Genomic DNA, 20,062 nt, shown 5'->3' with positions numbered 1-20,062 from the left:
AGAAGGGCTTATACCCGAAATGTCGATTCTCCTGCTCCTCAGATGCTGCCTGGCCTGCTGTGTTTTTCCAGCACCACATTTTTCAACTAAACGTCTGATTGATCTAATAGAGGTTTTCAAAATTATTTGGGGGTCTGGACAAGGTAAGAAAATGCTCCCGTTCATAAAAGGATCGAGAATGAGAGAACACAAACTTAAAGTGCTTTGCAAACATAGCAAACTTGACGTGAGAAAATACCTTCTCACACAATGAATGGTTCGAGTCTGGAATAAACAATTTGAAGAGTTGTGAAGGCATGTTCAACTGAGGCATTCGAGAGAACATTGGATGATCAATTAAATAGAAGGAATGTGCAAGAGCAGGTGGCTGGCACTTAGTCATAATGCTCATTGGGGAGCTGTGCAGACACAACTGGCTGAATGACTATCTTTCGTGCTGTAACAATTCTGTCGATCAGTGTCAGAATTACCCGTCGCACCCACTGTTCAGTCACGCAAGCCTGTCCTGTGGAAACAACATGGAGAGGAGGATTCAGACAAAGATTTAAATAACTACCATTCGTTCTGAACAATATAAATTCTGCTATCAGCAAATCTTTCCCAAATTACTCCAAAAATACAATTCTCAGAACACAAACTGCTGGCTGAAAGAAGTTCTATCTACAGGGCAACGTAGATTATCCGAACGACACGGGCGGGAAATATTTTGTTCGGATAATTGAATGATTTGATAATCAAATGTTCAGATAATACAGTTTACCTTGAGATCATGTTTGGATAATCCAAAATTTGGATAATCGATGTTCGGATAACTGAGGTTGTACTATAATTTGTTTTCTAACACACTGGTCATTGCCTGACTCATCATGGCAATTAGTCTCTATAAATTGGTCTACAGAATTTACAGAAAGCACAATTTTTGGGGGGCTGAATCAGAACATAAATGATCATTTTCTTGATGCCTCAATGTGATAAGGTGCCCATGGGAGGTTAGAAGTCCTCTTGGTTCCAAGCCCAGTTACTTCAGGCAATCTCACATTTGGGCTCAGCATCCTGAAACTAAACTTAACCAGGGCCTCGTTCCTCCTCACTGGGGGTGGTGGCTTTGTGTCAGCATCAGATTGGGGCATGATTAGACTATAATACCTCTCATGGGAAGCTATGGTCTAGTGGTATTGTCACTGACTAATAACCCAGACATCCAGATAATAGTCAGGGGTTTTAATCCCACCATGGTCAGTTGTGGAATTTGCATTCTGTTTAAAAAATGAAAACTTAAAAGCTGAGGCTATCATGTGGTAATGTCCCTACAGCTGAGCCAGAAGGTTTGAATTCAAGTCCTATATATTCAAAGAAAGTGTCATAACACCTCTATTTGGTAGACTGAAACTAACATTGATCCTCATCTTGATCCAGCATTCACTGACACTCAGTACCTAACCCCATACTTCTGCAGGGTACTTAAGGGATTCCAGTGACCACCCAGCGTAGCAATGGAGAAAAGAGTTTTTGAAGACCACCCAATTCCACCCGGGTTGGGCTTTATCTGGTGATAATGTTGTTACCCCTAGACTAGAGTGTTCTGAAAAAATCTCGGATCATCCACTAACAACACACTAACATTCAAAGCTTTGCTGTCTGTCTTTTAACTCTCACATGTCCCATTCTCCAATCACCATGTGCTCACAGCTGGTTATGCAACACCTCAATTATGAAATTCACAACCTTATGCCTAAATCACCCTCTGATTTCATTCTTCCTACTGTGTAATCTCGCCCAGCCCTACCACCCCGCGAAGCTTTCTGAACCCCTCTAGTTTATTTTTATCAGAATTATTCAAACTTCAATTGGAAAAAGCCCTAACTTCCTCCAATTAAAGACTGATGAAACAGAAGCCATTGATGGATCTCCAATGCAAACTCCACTCCCTAACCATTCATCCCACTGCAAACTCTACTCCCTAACCCTTGATCTCAACTGAAAACTCTACTCCCTCACCATTCATCCCCCACTACAAACTCTACTCCCTCACCATTCCTCCCCCACTGCAAACTCTACTCCCTCACCATTCATCCCCACTGCAAACTCCACTCCCTAACCATTCATTCCCCACTGCAAACTCCACTCCCTAAACATTCATCCCCACTGCAAACTCCACTCCCTAATCATACATCTCCTCTGCAAACTCCATTCCGTAACCATTCATCCCCCACTGCAAACTCTACTCCCTCACCATTCATCCCCCACTGCAAACTCTACTCCCTCACCATTCATCCCCCACTGCAAACTCTACTCCCTCACCATTCATCCCCACTGCAAACTCCACTCCCTAACCATTCATTCCCCACTGCAAACTCCACTCCCTAAACATTCATCCCCACTGCAAACTCCACTCCCTCACCATTCATCCCCCACTGCAAACTCTACTCCCTCACCATTCATCCCCCACTGCAAACTCTACTCCCTCACCATTCATCCCCCACTGCAAACTCTACTCCCTCACCATTCATCCCCCACTGCAAACTCTACTCCCTCACCATTCATCCTCCACTGCAAACCCTACTCCCCCACCATTCATCCCCCACTGCAAACTCTACTCCCCCACCATTCATCCTCCACTGCAAACCCTACTCCCTCACCATTCATCCCCCACTGCAAATGCTACTCCCTCACCATTCATCCCCCACTGCAAACTCTACTCCCCCACCATTCATCCCCCACTGCAAATGCTACTCCCTCACCATTCATCCTCCACTGCAAACCCTACTCCCTCACTATTCATCCCCCACTGCAAACGCTACTCCCTCACCATTCATCCCCAAATGCAAACTCTACTCCCTAACCATTGATCCCCAGGGCAAATTCTACTCTCTAACCCTTCATCCCCCACTGCAAACTGCTCACTAACCATTCATCCCCAATGCAAACTTTATCACTCACCATTGATCCCCACTGCAAACTCTACTCCCTAACCCTTGATCTCAACTGCAAACTCCACTCCCTAAACATTCATCCCCACTGCAAACTCCACTCCCTAATCATACATCTCCTCTGCAAACTCCATTCCGTAACCATTCATCCCCCACTGCAAACTCTACTCCCCCACCATTCATCCTCCACTGCAAACCCTACTCCCTCACTATTCATCCCCCACTGCAAACTCTACTCCCTCACCATTCATCCCCCACTGCAAACACTACTCTGTCACCATTCATCCCCCAATGCAAACGCTACTCCCTCACCATTCATCCCCCAATACAAATTCCACTCCCCCACAATTCATCCCCCACTGCAAACGCTACACCCTCACCATTCATCCCCCAATGCAAACTCTACTCCCTAACCATTCATCCCCACTGTAAACTCTACTCCCTAACCCTTGATCTCAGCTGAAAACTCCAGTCCCAAAACATTCAACCCCACTGCAAACTCCACTCCCTAACCATTCAACCCCACTGCAAACTCCATTCCCTAATCATACATCCCCACTGCAAACTCCACTCCCTAAACATTCATCCCCACTGCAAACTCCACTCTGTAATCATTCATCCCCCACTGCAAACGCTATTCCCTCACCATTCATCCCCCAATGCAAACTCTACTCCCTAACCCTTGATCTCAGCTGTAAACTCCAGTCCCAAAATATTCATCCCCACTGCAAACTCTACTCCCTAAACATTCATCCCCAATGCAAACTCTACTCCCTCACCATTCATCCCCAATGCAAACTCCACTCCATAACCATTCATCCCCACTGCAAACTCCACTCCATAAACTTTCATCCTCACTGCAAACTCCACTCCCTAACCATTAATCTCCGCTGCAAACTCTACTCCCTCACCATTTGTCCCCCACTGCAAACACTACTCCCTCACCATTCATCCCACACTGCAAACTTTACTCCCTAACCATTGGTCCCCACTGCAAACTCTACTCCCTAACCATTCACACCCCACTGCAAACTGCTCTCTAACCGTTCATCCCCACTGCAAACTCTACTCCCTAACCTTGATCTCAACAGAAAACTCTACTCCCTAACCATTCAGCCCTACTGTAAACTCTACTCAATAACCATTGATCTCGACTGCAAACTCTACTCCCGAACCATTGATCCCCACTTCAAACTCTACTCCCTAAACATTCATCCCTACTGCAAACTCCAGTCCCAAAACATTCATCCCCACTGCAAACTCTACTCCCTAACCATTCATTCCCAATCCAAACTCTACTCCCTAACCCTTGATCTCAAATGAAAACTCTACGCACTAACTATTCATCCCCACTGCAAACTCTACTCCCCCACCATTCATCCACACGGCAAACTCCACTACCTAACCCTTAATCTCAACTGAAAACTCTACTCCCTAACCATTCATCCCCACTGCAAACTCTACTCTCTAACCATTCATCCCCCACTCAAACTCTACTCCCTCACCATTCATCCCCAATGCAAACTCTACTCCCTAACCACTCATCCCCCACTGCAAACTCTACTTCCTAACCATTTATTCCCCACTGCAAACTCCACTCCCTAACCACTCATCCCCCACTGCAAACTCTACTCCCTAACCATTTATTCCCCACTGCAAACTCTACTCCCTAACCATTCATCCCCCAATGCAAACTCCACTCCCTTACCATTCAACCCCCACTTCAAACTCTACTCCCTAACCATTCATTCCCACTGCAATCTCTACTCCCTAACCATTGATCTCCACTGCAAAATCTACTCCCTAACCATTCTTCCCCAATTCCAGCTTCACTCCCTAAACATTCATCCCCACTGCAAACTCTACTCCCTAACCATTCATCCCCACTACAAACTCTACTCCCTAACCATTGATCTCCACCTTAATCTCTACTCCCTAACCATTGATCCCCACTGCAAACTTCAGTCCCTAACCATTTATTCCCCACTGCAAACTCCACTCCCTAACCACTCATCCCCCACTGCAAACTCTACTCCCTAACCATTTATTCCCCACTGCAAACTCTACTCCCTAACCATTCATCCCCCAATGCAAACTCCACTCCCTTACCATTCAACCCCCACTTCAAACTCTACTCCCTAACCATTCATTCCCACTGCAATCTCTACTCCCTAACCATTGATCTCCACTGCAAAATCTACTCCCTAACCATTCTTCCCCAATTCCAGCTTCACTCCCTAAACATTCATCCCCACTGCAAACTCTACTCCCTAACCATTCATCCCCACTACAAACTCTACTCCCTAACCATTGATCTCCACCTTAATCTCTACTCCCTAACCATTGATCCCCACTGCAAACTTCAGTCCCTAACCATTCATCCCCACTGTAAACTCTACTCCCTAACCATTCATCCCCACTGTAAACTCTACTCCCTAACCATTGATCCCCACTGCAAACTCCAGTCCCTCACCATTCATCCCCACTGCCAATTCCACTCCCTAACCATTGACCTGCACTGCAAACTCTACAACCTAACCTTTGATCTCCACTGAAAACTCCACTCCCTAATCCTTGATCTCCATTGCTAACCCTACTCCCCTAACATTTGATGCCAATCGCCCTCCCTGGTCACTGTCTCAGTTTAAAGGAGATTGCTTACACACACGGTGAAGTTCAGTCATGAGTCGAGCTGCTGATCCCACATTCTCAGCGTCGCCCATCTCTGCTCTGTAAGGTTGCCCGTTTCTGCCCTTCTCTCAACTGCCACTGAAGGCAGTTTGCAGTGTATTCCTTCCTCCTTGCCTCCACTTCCCCATCCCCCGCCGCCCACCCCCCATCATTGATAACCATGCCATCAACTATTGAGGGCTTTAGCTCTCATGATCTCTCTCTGTGCTTACCCTTTCAATGTCTGGCTTTTGTTAACAGGGGGATTGAGTTTAAAAGCCGGGAGGTTATGCTGCAGCTCTATACAGCCCTTGGTTAGACTACACTTGGAATATTGTGTTCAGTTCTAGTCACCTCATTATAGGAACAATGTGGAAGCTTCAGAGAGGATGCAGAGGAAATTTACCCAGGATGGTGCCTGGCCTGGAGGGCATGTCTTATGAAGAAAGATTGAGGGAGCTAGGACTTTTCGAATTGGAGCGAAAAAGGATGAGAGGTGACTTGATAGAGGTGTACAAGATGATGAGGCATAGATAGTGTGGATAGCCAAAGACTGTTTCCCAGGGCAGAAATGGCTACCACAAGGAGCATATTTTCAAACTGATGCAGGGAGCCTAGTGATGGGAGATAAGGAAATAGCTGGAGAGCGTAATAAGCACTTTGCGTCAGTCTTCACAGTGGAAGACATGAGTAATATCCCAACAATTAAAGGGAGTCAGGGGGCTGAGTTGAGTATGGTTGCCATTACAAAAGAGAAAGTGCTAGAAAAGCTAAAAGGTCTTAAAATTGATAAATCTCCTGGCCCCGATGGGCTACATCCTAGAGTTCTGAGGGAGGTGGCTGAGGAATTTGCGGAGGCGTTGGTTGAGATCTTTCAAAAGTCACTGTAGTCAGGGAAAGTCCTGGATGATTGGAAGACCGCTGTTGTAACCCCATTGTTCAAGAAAGGATCAAGACAAAAGATGGAAAATTATAGGCCAATTAGCCTAACCTCGGTTGTTGGTAAAATTCTAGAATCCATCGTTAAGGATGAGGTTTCTAAATTCTTGGAAGAGCAGGGTTGGATTAGAACAAGTCAACATGGATTTAGTAAGGGGAGGTCGTGCCTGACAAACCTGTTAGAATTCTTTGAAGAGATGACAAGTAGGTTAGACCAGGGAAACCCAGTGGATGTGGACTATCAATAGGCCTTTGATAAGGTGCTGAGTAAGGTGAGGGCCCATGGTGTTCGAGGTGAGCTACTGGTATAGATTGAGGATTGGCTGTCTGACAGAAGGCAGAGAGTTGGGATAAAAGGTTCTTTTTCGGAATGGCAGCCGGTGACAAGCGGTGTCCCACAGGGTTCAATGTTGGGGCCGCAGCTGTTCACTTTATATATTAATGATCTGGATGAAGGGACGGGGGGCATTCTAGCGAAGTTTGCCGATGATACGAAGTTAGGTGGACAGGCAGGTAGTACTGAGGAAGTGGGGAGGCTGCAGAAGGATCTAGACAGTTTGGGAGAGTGGTCCAGGAAATGGCTGATGGAATTCAATGTGAACAAATGTGAGATCTTGCACTTTGGAAAAAAGAATAAATGCACAGACTACTTTCTAAACGGTGAGAAAATTCGTAAAGCCAAAGTACAAAGGGATCTGGGAGTGCTAGTCGAGGATTCTCTAAAGGTAAACATGCAGGTTGAGTCCGTGATTAAGAAAGCGAATGCAATGTTGTCACTTATCTCAAGAGGGTTGGAATATAAAAGCACCGTTGTGCTACTGAGACTTTATAAAGCTCTGGTTAGGCCCCATTTGGAGTACTGTGTCCAGTTTTGGTCCCCACACCTCAGGAGGGGCATACTGGCACTGGAACGTGTCCAGCGGAGATTCACACGGATGATCCCTGGAATGGCAGGTCTAACATACGAGGAACGGCTGAGGATCCTGGGATTGTATTCATTGGAGTTTAGAAGATTAAGGGGAGATCTAATAGAAACTTACAAGATAATACATGGCTTGGAAAGGGTGGATGCTAGGAAATTGTTTCCGTTAGGCGAGGAGACTAGGCCCCGTGGACACAGCCTTAGAATTAGAGGAGGTCAATTCAGAACAGAAGTGCAGAGACATTCCTTCAGCCAGAGAGTGGTGGGCCTGTAGAATTCATTGCTGCGGAGCGCAGTGGAGGCTAAATGTCTTCAAGGCAGAGATTGATAAATTCTTGATGTCACAAGGAATTAACGGCTACGGGGATAATGCGGGTAAGTGGAGTTGAAGTGCCCATCAGCCATGATTGAATGGCGGAGTGTACTCGATGGGCCGAATGGCCTTACTTCCACTCCTATGTCTTATGGTCTTATAATTTTAAGGTGATTGGAGGAAGGTTTAGGGGAGATGTCAGAGGAAGATTTTTCACACAGAGTGGTGGATGCCTTGAATGCACTGCCAGCAGTGGTGGTAGAGTCAGATACATTAGGGACATTTAAGCAACTCTTGAATAGGCACTGGAAGATAGTACAATGAAGGTTAGTTTGATCTTAGAGTAGGATAAAAGGTCGGCACAACATAGAGGCCCAAAGGGCCCATACTGTGCTAAAAAAAAAGTCCTGTCTTAAAACACAACACTTTGATTAAGCTCTCAGTCACTCAGTCCAAATTCTGCTGTGGCTCAGAGGGTGGTGTTGCTGATTCGGAGTCAGCTGCTCATGTGCTCAATCTGCCTCCAGGAAACATATGACAGCACACACTGTGCTGCTCTGTTGGAGGTGACACCATCCTGGAGGAGATGCTAAATCAAGCGTTCCCCACACAGATGTAAAAGATCCTACTGCATTATTTGAAGAGGAACAGAGAAGATTCCTGGTGACCTAATAATATTTTAACGAACAATCAGCATCACCAAAACAGATTATCTGGTCAATACCATCTTGCTGATTAGCTGTAAAGTGCTTTGGGATATGTTGAGTTTATAAAAGAATCACAAAATATAAACAGTCAGCCCCTAATGTTAGGTCTTCGTGAAACACACATTTCTTGTCACAGAGGTCAAAGCTATCTGATCAACTGCCTCAATTTGTCCCCCCAGACCAACCCCCTACTCTCACCCTGATCTTTTCCTTGCTGCTCACTAATTGAACCTGTGCCCTGTCTCTGAGCTCAACTTGTCCATGACACCAACTGCATGCTCCCCCAAACCCTATTCTCACAAAACTGATGACCACATGTTCCTAATATCAGCTGATATTGTTGGCTTCTGTTCTTTGAAAATCATAGAATCCCTACAGCATGGAAGAGGCCACTCGGCCCATCCAGTCCATGCCGGCTCACTGACGAGCATCCCACACAGACCCACCCCCTTACCTTATTCCTGTAACCTTGAATTTCCCATGGCTAATCCATCTAGCCTACTCATCCCTGGAAACTGCGGACAATCCACCTAACCTACATATCTTTGGAGGAAACATAACACAGGGAGAATGTACAAACTCCACACAAACAGTCGACCAAGGATGGAATAGAACCCAGGTCCCTGGTGCTGTGAGGCAGTAGTGCTAACCACTGAACCACATGAAGATTAGCCAATATTGTTAGCTTCTGTCCCCTTTAAATGTAGCATTGGGAATCCAAATCTCACCTGCACAATGTTTGCAAACCACTGGCCTCATCTCCAAGCTCCCTTTCTTCTCCAAAGTCCTCAAACATTGTCACTGTCCAATTTGTCATGACCAGACTCTGCATAAAGTTCTCAAATTCATAGCAGCTTCAGAGGAGATAGCTCAGTCTGTTAAACGTCCAAGTGAAGATGATGAAGTGCTTCCCTTTTTTTATTCACTCACCGCCTCACTGCAACAAGGTTGATTTAAAAACGATCCCTTCCCTTTTCCCAGGCTCAAATGAACAATTATTTTAAAAGAAACCAACTGAAACAGGCTTTCTTGAATTGACAAAATGGGTGAGTTTATTAATTACTAAATATGAGAAATGTTAGTAATACAGCACACACACAAAGCTTAAGGTCAGAGTCAAAACGTGTGATGCTAGAAAAGCACAGCTGGTCAGGCAGCATCTGAGGGTCGACATTTTGAGCATAAGCTCCTCATTAGGAATTCCTGACGAAGTGCTTATGCTCGAAATGTCGATCCCCCCCCCTCGGATGCTGCCTGACCGGTTGTGCTTTTCTAGCACCACACCTTTTGACACATACATATAGATGAGAGATAAGAGATCAGTCCAAAAGGATAAAAGTTAAATAAACAGACACACAGATCAGTCCTTTCTTTTACACAAGGAGTGGATAGTTGAAAGTTGTGGCTGTTGCACTGGAGGTTACCAGTAGTATTGACGTATGTATCTGAACTGATGGTTCTTGAGATTCCTGATTGAGGTTCCTATGTCCTGATTTAGCTTTTCTTAATATTGGATTGCAGTACTACAGTGAGTTCAGGTGTTTACCTGCTACATGGGAGTAAATGGAGGATAGTTCTTTGACAGTGAACTTTATGGCATACCAACGCTTGAAGCCAGGTTGGTACACGTGAGCATTCAGTCTCACCAGTACACATCAGTATTCTGAGTTCAACTGTTTAACCCCTGCCTTTCCAAAGGGAAAAACGCAAATATGTCAATAGTTTGTGACATAATGCAGAGGGATTGGGTGGCTTGCTGTTAAGTGGAGCTCATCAGCCTCTCATTATCTTTGTAGCCACAACAGAATACAGTCCAATCTGTCTGAAGTTTCTTTAACAATTGAGCTGTTACTTTCCATTTACTGTATGTCAGTCCAGCCACTTCATTTTCATCTACAGCCAGATCCATTCTATTTCATTACAAAGAGGTGAATATATGAAACAACAGACATGCACACATATTTATTCTCTTAGTGGTGGTCAATATTATCTTTTTAGTTCTAACCATTCTCTTTAACTTCTGTAGAAGGCATCTGCAATTACAAAAGATGAAGTCAAATAGGATCCACGGTGAGCTGGTAATTTGGCTAGAGAAGTGGCTTAGTCATTGAGGACCCAGAGTAGCTAGTGGTGGATGGGTATTGTTCTGACTGAAGGGATCTGTGAGTGGGCATCCCACAGGGATCAGTGCTGAGACCCTTGTTGTTTGTAATATATATATGTAAATGATTTGGAGGAAAATGTAGGTGGCCTGATTGGTAAGTTTGTGGAGGGCACAAAGATTGATGGAGGTGTGGACAGTGAGGAGGACTGACAGAGGATACAGCAGGATATACATTGGCTGGAGACTTGGATGGAGAAATGGCAAATGGAGTTTAATCCAGACAAATGCAAGGCGATGCATTTTGGAAGATCTAATGCAGGAAGGAAGTATCCAGTAAATGGTAGAACCCTTAGCAGCATCAACATGCACAGGGATCTAGATGTACAGCTTCACTGTTCCCTGCAAGTGGCAACACAAGTAGAGACCAGAGAGTATAAAAATCGGCAAGTCACATTGCAGCACTGTAGAACTTTAGCTTGCCCACGTTTGGAATATTGTGGACAGAAATCTACGATGTTGTGGCCATCACGGAAACGTGGATAGATGAGGGACAGGAATGGCTGTTGGAGGTTCCTGGTTACAGATGTTTCAGTAAGATTAGGGAGGGTGGTAAAAAAGGAGGGGGGTGGCATTGCTAATTAGAAATGGTATAACGGCTGCAGAAAGGAAGTTTGAGGGGGATCTGCCTCTGGAGGTAGTATGGGCTGAAGTCAGAAATAGGAAAGGTGCAGTCACCTTGTTGGGTGTTTACTATAGGCCCCCCAATAGCAGCAGAGATGTGGAGAAACAGATTGGGAAACAGATTTTGGAAAGGTGCAGAAGCCACAGGGTCGTAGTCATGGGCGACTTCAACTTCCCAAATATTGATTGGAAGCTCTTTAGATCAAGTAGATTGGATGGGGCGGTGTTTGTGCAGTGTATCCAGGAAGCTTTTCTAACTCAGTATGTAGATTGTCCAACCAGAGGGGAGGCCATATTGGATTTGGTACTCGGTAATGAACCGGGACAAGTGATGGGCTTGTTAGTGGGTGAACATTTTGGTGATGGTGACCACAATTCTGTGACTTTCACCTTGGTTATGGAGAGAGATAGGTGCGCACAACAAGGTAGATTTTACAATTGGGGGAAGGGAAATTACAATGCTGTAAGACAGGATTTGAGGAGCATACGTTGGGAGCATAGGCTGTCAGGGAAGGATGTGGTGGAAATGTGGAACTTTTTCAAGGAGCAGATACGACGTGTCCTTGATATGTATGTACCTATCAGGCAGGAAAGAAATGGTCGTGTGAGGGAGCCTTGGTTGACGAGGGAGGTTGAATGTCTAGTAAAGAGGAAGAAGGAGGCTTACATAAGGTTGAGGAAACAGGGTTCAGACAGAGCAGTGGAGGGATACAGGATAGCCAGAAGGGATCTGAAGAAAGAGATTAGGAGAGCTAAGAGAGGGCATGAAAAATCCTTGGCGGATAGGATCAAGGATAACCCCAAGGCATTTTATGCGTATGTGAGAAACCTGAGAATGACGAGAACGAGGGTAGGTCCGATCAAGGACAGTAGTGGGAGATTGTGTATTGAGTCGGAAGAGATAAGAGAGGTCTTGAACAAGTACTTCTCTTCAGTATTTACGAACGAGAGGGACCGTATTGTTGAAGAGGAGAGTGTGAAACGGACTGGTAAGCTAGAAGAGATACTTGTTAGGAAGGAAGATGTGTTGGACATTTTGAACAACTTGAGGATAGACAAGTCCCCCGGGCCTGACGGGATATATCCTAGGATTATGTGGGAAGCAAGAGAGGAAATTGCAGTACCGTTGGCAATGATCTTCTCGTCTTCACTGTCAACGGGGGTGGTACCAGGGGACTGGAGAGTAGCGAATGTTGTGCCCCTGTTCAAAAAAGGGAATAGGGATAACCCCGGGAATTACAGGCCAGTTAGTCTTACTTCTGTGGTAGGCAAAGTAATGGAAAGGGTACTGAGGGATAGGATTTACGAGTATCTGGAAAGACACTGCTTGATTAGGGACAGCCAGCACGGATTTGTGAAGGGTAGGTCTTGCCTTACAAGTCTTATTGAATTCTTCGAGGTGGTGACCAAGCATGTGGATGAGGGTAGAGCAGTGGATGTAGTGTACATGGATTTTAGTAAGGCATTTGATAAGGTTCCCCATGGTAGGCTTATGCGGAAAGTCAGGAGGCATGGGATAGAGGGAAATTTGGCCAATTGGATAGAAAACTGGCTAACCGGTCGAAGTCAGAGAGTGGTGGTAGATGGTCAATATTCAGCCTGGAGCCCAGTTACAAGTGGAGTTCCGCAGGGATCAGTTCTGGGTCCTCTGCTGTTTGTAATTTTTATTAATGACTTGGATGAGGGAGTCAAAGGGTGGGTCAGTAAATTCGCAGATGATACGAAGATAGGTGGAGTTGTGGACAGTGAGGAGGGCATTTGCAAAGGGACTTAGATATGATGCAGAGCTGGGCAGAGGAGTGGCAGATGGAGTTCAACCCTTCCAAAGTGTGAGGTTGTCCATTTTGGAAGAACAAATAAGAATGCGGAATACAGGGTTAATGGTAGAGTTCTTAGTCAGGTGGAGGAACAGAGGGATCTTGGGGTCTATGTACATAGATCTTTGAAAGTTGCCACTCAGGTGGATAGAGTTTGTAAGAAGGCCTATGGTGTATTAGCGTTCATTAGCAGAGGGATTGAATTCAAGAGTCGTGAAGTGATGTTGCAGGACTTTGGTTAGGCCACATTTGGAGTACTGTGTGCAGTTCTGGTCGCCTCACTTTAGGAAAGATGTGGAAGCTTTGGAGAGGGTGCAGAGAAGATTTACCAGGATGTTGCCTGGAATGGAGAGTAGGTCGTACGAGGATAGGTTGAGAGTTCTCGGCCTTTTCTCGTTGGAACGGCGAAGGATGAGGGGTGACTTGATAGAGGTTTATAAGATGACCAGAGGAATAGATAGAGTAGACAGTCAGAAACTTTTTCCCCGGGTACAACAGAGTGTTACAAGGGGACATAAATTTAAGGTGAAGGGTGGAAGGTATAGGGGAGATGTCAGGGGTGGGTTCTTTACCCAGAGAGTGGTGGGGGCATGGAATGCGCTGCCCTTGGGAGTGGTAGAGTCAATCATTGGCGACCTTTAAGCGGCATTTGGATAGGTACATGGATGGGTGCTTAATCTAGGATAGAAGTTCGGCACAACATTGTGGGCCGAAGGGCCTGTTCTATGCTGTATTGTTCTATGTTCTATGTTCTATGTTCTATGTTCTAAATCAGAGTTAACATTTTGGGTTGAGTAATCCTCTGAGGAAGGGTCACTTGACCTGAAATGTTAACTCTGATTTCTCTGCATGGATGTTGTCAGACACACTGAGCTTTTCCAGCAATTTCAGGTTTTGTTTACAATTTATTTCAGTTTTCGTTTGGAATATTGTGTACAGTTCTGATCACCGCAATACCAGAAAGATGTGGAGGCTTTGGAGAGGGTACAGAAATAGTTTACTGTTTACTGGTTTGTAGGGTTTTAGCTATGAGGGGAGATTGAACAAATTTGGTTTGTTTTTACTTGAAAGTTGAAGGATGAGGGGTGACCTGATAGAGATTTACAAAATTATGAGAGGCATGGATAGAATGAATAGTCAGAGTCTTTTTTCCAGGGTAGACAAGGCATCTGGATGGATATATGAATAGGAAGGGTTTTTGAGGGATATCGACCAAGTGCTGGCAAATGGGACTAGATTAAGTTAGGATATCTGGTTGGCATGGACGAGTTGGACCAAAGGGTCTGTTTCTGTGCTGTACATCTCTATGACTAGGGGATGAAAGTTTAAGATAAAAGGGGTTACGTTTAAAGGGGATGTGAGAGGTTTTTTTTTAGAGACAGAGGTTGCAAAGTGCCTGGAATGTGCTGCCAGAGAAGGTGGTGCAGGCAGACATTACAGCAATATTCAAGAGGCATCCTGACAGATATACAAACAGGCAGCGAACAGTGTGATACAGAGTAGAGCAAAAGGTTTTTCATTTAGACAGACATCATGTGTCAGCACAGGTTTGGTGGGCCAAAAGGCCTTGTTCCTGTGATTGTTCCCTCCTGTGCCATAAGTCTGTTGTCTACAACACACCCGTCAAGTCCTCTGGGATGTTACCGGTACCAGTTTCCTCTGAGGCTTGTAAAGTTTGACATATTCAGGTACCCAGGAGGGAAATATATTGCTCTTTGTGGAACCCAGCCTATCCCTTACGCCTCCCCACCCACCCCAGTCCCAGTCACTATCTGCACACATTGCTATCACCCTTGCACTTCTATTGGCCGTGCACACTGGAACAGATCGCGGTGCAAAGCCGGGTCACAGGGATATACTCTATCCCTGGGGTTGAATCCACGGTGGGTTGCGGCTCCGTGGGATTTAGCGGCTCACACTAACCTGGGTACTCCTGATCCAGAGACAGGGGAGCTCCAGCTCCAGCTGCTGAGTGGGCTAAAGGAACTGAACCAATAAGGAAGTACAAGGTTAGGCTGACAAAAGAAGGGGAGGGGTAACTAAGAGTCTCCGCGAGTAGCAAAGGAAGTGGGATAGGACCCGAGGAACGCAGAGATGGGGAAAAGGAAGAGAGATGATGAGAGCAGCTAACAGAGGGAAGATTAACAGAAAACAGTGAGTTGACAACTTCAAAGAGGCATGTTGAAAGTAATAAGGTGTGACAGGGAGAGCAACAAAGTGAGAGAGGAATAAGAGGAGTTATAAAAGAAGAGTAACTCAAAGTGAGAATTAAAAGGTTGAGGAACAAAGAAAGAGAAATTGAGTAACCAACCTGTCTCAAAACGAGAGTAATATGTGGCCAAGTGACAGTCTAAGAACAGCAGAGTGTAAGAGTAACAAAACGAGAATAACAAGACTGGTCAAGTGCCAGTAACAAGGCAAAAGTAACATTGCAGGAAATGATTTATAATATACATTTGGTTCCTTGATAGTTCATTGAGTTGTATCCATCAAGAGGATGAGATGATGTACAGGGACTAAGAGCGGATTTATTAACCAACATTTAAAACTAAAGGCTAAACCGCCATAGTTCTACAAGACAATGGGCTGCTGTCCCATTAAAGAGAGACAACTGGTGGTGGTTTAACCCAAGGGCTATCCCACCTCAGGTGAGGGAAGAGGTTGAGAAAGGGAGACCTGCATAATAACCTCAGCCTGTGCAGGCATTGAATCCATGCTGTTGGCACCTCCTTGCATCACAGACCAGCTCAGCCAACTGAGCTAACTGACCCCTGATTTAATATATCAGTAAAAGAACAGCCATAATTAGAGGGGTTAAACTATTTACATGTCCTAATCAGTCACCCATTGATTTAGGTTGTGCATGGGGCAGTGTGGTGGCTCAGTGGTTAGCGCTGCTGCCTCACAGCACCAGGGACCTGGGTTCAATTCCCACCTTGGGTGGCTGTCTGTGTGGAGTTTGCACATTCTCCCTGAGTCTGGGTGGGTTTCCTCCCACAATCCAAAGATGTGCAGGCCAGTTGAATTGGCTATGCTAAATTGCCCCGAGTGCTAGGCACATTAGTCAGGGGTAAATATAGGATAGGGGTCTGGGTGGGTTACTCTTCAGAGGGTCAGTGTGGACTTGTTGGGCCAAAGGGCCTGTTTCCATACTGTAGGACTTGTGCATGTTATCAAGTTAATATTGATAACCTAGTTTTGTGTGATTTTTTGAGCTTATCGCCCAACAGGTTTACTTGAGAGCACTGCTTCTTCATCAGATGTTAGAGAGGAAGACCCTAGACACAGAATTAATAAGGAAAAGATCAAAAGGGTCATACAATTCATGCAAATGAATTGAACACTTTAAGATGGCTCTTAAGTCTTTAATCAGAATGGAGGTGCAGGTTTTGATTGATTAATCTACAACTCACAGAACATTTTTCAAGTCACTGCATTGAGACAACTTAAGGTGTTATCACTATAAAGGAGGAAACTCATTGGTCTGTAACCTGGTGTCATGTGATTTTTGACCTTGTCCAATCCAATTCAACATCATTAGTATGGATTGGCTCAGGATTTCTGGTCACACATTGTAAATGTGTATGTGAATTGGGCTGGGTTACATTGATTCCATCTACTGCAATAAACAGGATGGCCACTTAGTACTGAGAGAAGGAGACTGGGCTTCACTGCCGCAGAACACTCCAAGTAGTTGGACCGTTCCATATCACCTGTCCTTCGTGGAGAAATTTATGAAGAAAAAACGCCTTTGACCACAAGTCCATCAGGAAGTGGTCAGCACATAGTGTCCTTGAGACCTTTTGGGAAAAGGAGAGGGTGGATCCTATCAAGCAGTTCACTGAGCAGACTGTCAAAGCCATTTGGCAGAATTCCTTATCACCAGAACTTTCCAACAAGCACCAAGACATGGCTTGGCTGGTGGTGAGAAGGGCTCTGCCTGTGAGATCCTTTATGCACGCTTGGACTCTCTGCCGTGGCTGTGGGGGGTAAACGAGACTGTCACACACCTCCTTCTGGAATGTGCCTACGCAGAAGCAGTCTGGAGAGGAATGCAGTGGTGTTTGTCGAGGTACGTCCCGAGCAGCGCCGTGACGCGGGACTCCGTGCTCTACGATCTGTTCCCCGGGACGCACACCGAGACGAACATCAACTGTGCCTGGAGGATCATCAACTCGGTGAAGGACGCTCTCTGGGCGGTTCGAAACCTGTTGATCTTCCAGCTGAAGGAGTTGACCCCGACTGAGTGTTGCAGACTGGCACATTCCAAGGTCCAGGACTACGTGTTAAAGGACGTGCTAAAGCTTGGGGCAGCTGCCGCCAAGGCGCAGCAGGGAAAGACCACCGTGTAATGTCTGCCTGCCAAAGAACAGGGGCCCACCCAGTCATTTGGGCTCCTCTGAGGCCTCAGCAGAACAGTTGGATAGTCAATATACAGACTTGTATATCGGAAAAATAAATTTTGATATCTGTATGTAAAGCAATGTAATGTGTGCACAAGAATGGCATGACCAATTGTAAAGAGATCCAAATAATTTTATGAATAAGGTTTTTATTTTGAAATAAAAAAAGTTTCTCCAGTCAGGAGATTGAGGACCTGTGAAATTCTTTGTCCCACTGGCCAGTGAATGTCATTTGGTGAATACATATATTGTTTAATTTTATCTTTTTTATATATAACTGCAAAGCAGCTGGTATCCCATCACCAAGTCACCCTTTATTTACTCGTGCACAGTATTCTGGCTGTGGCCCAGCCATCTCAAGGTCAGTCCCCTGAACTGAGGAGCTAATCATCTCCTGCTTCTATTTGTTTTTTTCCCTTTTTCTTTATCCCCAAACTATTGCCTAACTGCGGTGGTGCTTATATTTTCATTTGGTGAATATATTCAAGGCAGAGCTGAATGTAACCATAAAGCATAGGGAATTAGGAAAGGTGAGATAATGGTAAAGTTGGGTTGATGTAAATGATGAACAGGTGTCTTCAAGGGGTCTGCTCCTACTCTTTTTTTCATTACTAATCTTTTGAGTTTTACTGCTCAGTGGGTTTGACAGTACTGTAGGTGTAAAGAGCTTGTGAGCAGAAAAAGTATATCAAACGTTCATTGTCTAAGTTATAAACCGATTGTTAAAGCTTACTGCTAGTTATGGCTAGATCTTTGGAATCAGTCACTTGAATGCTAACACAGATCTCTTACCATACAATATCTTCATAGAATCCCTACAATGTAGAAACAGGCCCTTCAGCCCTACAAGACCCTCCAAAGAGTAACCCACCTGGACCCATTCCCCCACCCTGTTACTCGACATTTCCCCCAACTAATGTGCGTAACCTGCACATATTTGGATTGTGGGAGGAAACCAGAGCACCTGGAGGAAACCCACGCAGACACTGAGAGAACGTGCAAACTCCACACAGACAGTTGCCCGAGTCCCTGGAACTGTGAGGCAGCAGTGTTAACCACTGAGCCACCATGCCGCATCTTGGCCTGAGAGATCTTGTGATGCAGTAAGTAGCGTTTTGCCTCTGACCCAGAAACTCCAGGTTCACAACCATCAGGTCCTGGACTGTGACCCGTGCCTTCAAAGATGCAAACAAGTTGAGTATCAGTCTCTAACAAGCCAGGGACAAACAGTAACACTGCCAGTGATTTTGGGTCAACTGTGTATTGGAAAGACAGTTGATGTCTCTACCATTATGATCCATAACTCCGAACAAAATGCCTGTAAAAGAGCAAGTTGCCACAGTAACTCAGACTCAGTGAATTGTGGTGACACGACCAACACCATCTAGTCTATGTGTAATCTCCAGGCAACTTGCATGGGACACAGTGCAAGCAGGCAGACTGAAGTGGTATCCTTGGGGACAATCTCAAACAGGAAGAAAGTGAGGACTGCAGATGCTGGAGATCAGAGTCAAGAGTGTGGCACTGGAAAAGTGCAGCTGGTCAGGCAGCATCCAAGGAGCAGGAGAATCGATGTTTCGGGCTTACTCCGTCATCAGGAATGCATGGCTTGTGCCACAGGAAATCTCACAAGCCTGCTCCATCATTCAATAACAAACTTCAAAATCTACTTTACTCTCCTGCATTATCCCCATACCCCTTAGAATGTAGAATGCTATTGATTTTAGCTTTATCTATGTACAATACAAAGAAAAATCTGTGTTATCAGTGCAGGTGGTGAAAACAACTGGGGAAACAGTTCAATTGCACCAGCCCACACGATTTGATTAGATTCTGCTCTTGCTTCCCAAGATATTCAGTTCTTCAGTCTCCATTCTCTAGATTCTTTCACTTCTTTGCAGCAGGCACAGGGTGATTGGTACACTAATTACAAAGACTTGTGGTTATTGGTTAAAGGCATCAGCTTATAGCAACTGGTGGGAGGGAAAACAGGCTTTCTGCAGGCTTCTGTCATTTTTCACTACAGAGCGATACACAGAGAGAACCTGCTCCTTCCAGTCTGAAAAAACTTTTCCCCATATTGTTTACATTCACAAGCTTCCCAAGAACCAGAGAAACGATGACATTAGGCATCCACAATTGCACAAACCAATCAGCTACCAATCTCACTCTGTAGATGCACCAATGCTATGCCATCTTGCAAAGCAACAGTGTTAACACAACTCGCAATGAGTTCAAGTAAACTTACTTTTAAAAGTGCAGCAATTGCTCCACAAACCTTGGTCTTAAAGGGGGCCTTAGGACTTCCCTATCCTAAACAAATAGGCACAGATGATATCACAAAAAAACACCTTTTCTCTCACCAAAGGAGTCACAAAATAGAGAAAGATGGTCCTAATATTAACAGGCATCCAAGGGAAGGTAGACATGGATCAGCCATCTCTTAAACCAATTAGAAATAAGCCTTGGTTCAACTAGGCCAATCAGAATATAACAATGATCACATGGTGTTGAGGCTTGGAGAGTTAATATGAAGCAGGTCTCAGTGACCAACGTATACACTAAACTGCTGTCAG

The sequence above is a fragment of the Chiloscyllium punctatum genome, chromosome 20, assembly GCF_047496795.1.
Source record: "Chiloscyllium punctatum isolate Juve2018m chromosome 20, sChiPun1.3, whole genome shotgun sequence".
NCBI classification, from domain to species: domain Eukaryota; kingdom Metazoa; phylum Chordata; class Chondrichthyes; order Orectolobiformes; family Hemiscylliidae; genus Chiloscyllium; species Chiloscyllium punctatum.
The sequence above is the reverse complement of the archived record's forward strand: the minus strand, read 5'-3'. Positions refer to the sequence as shown.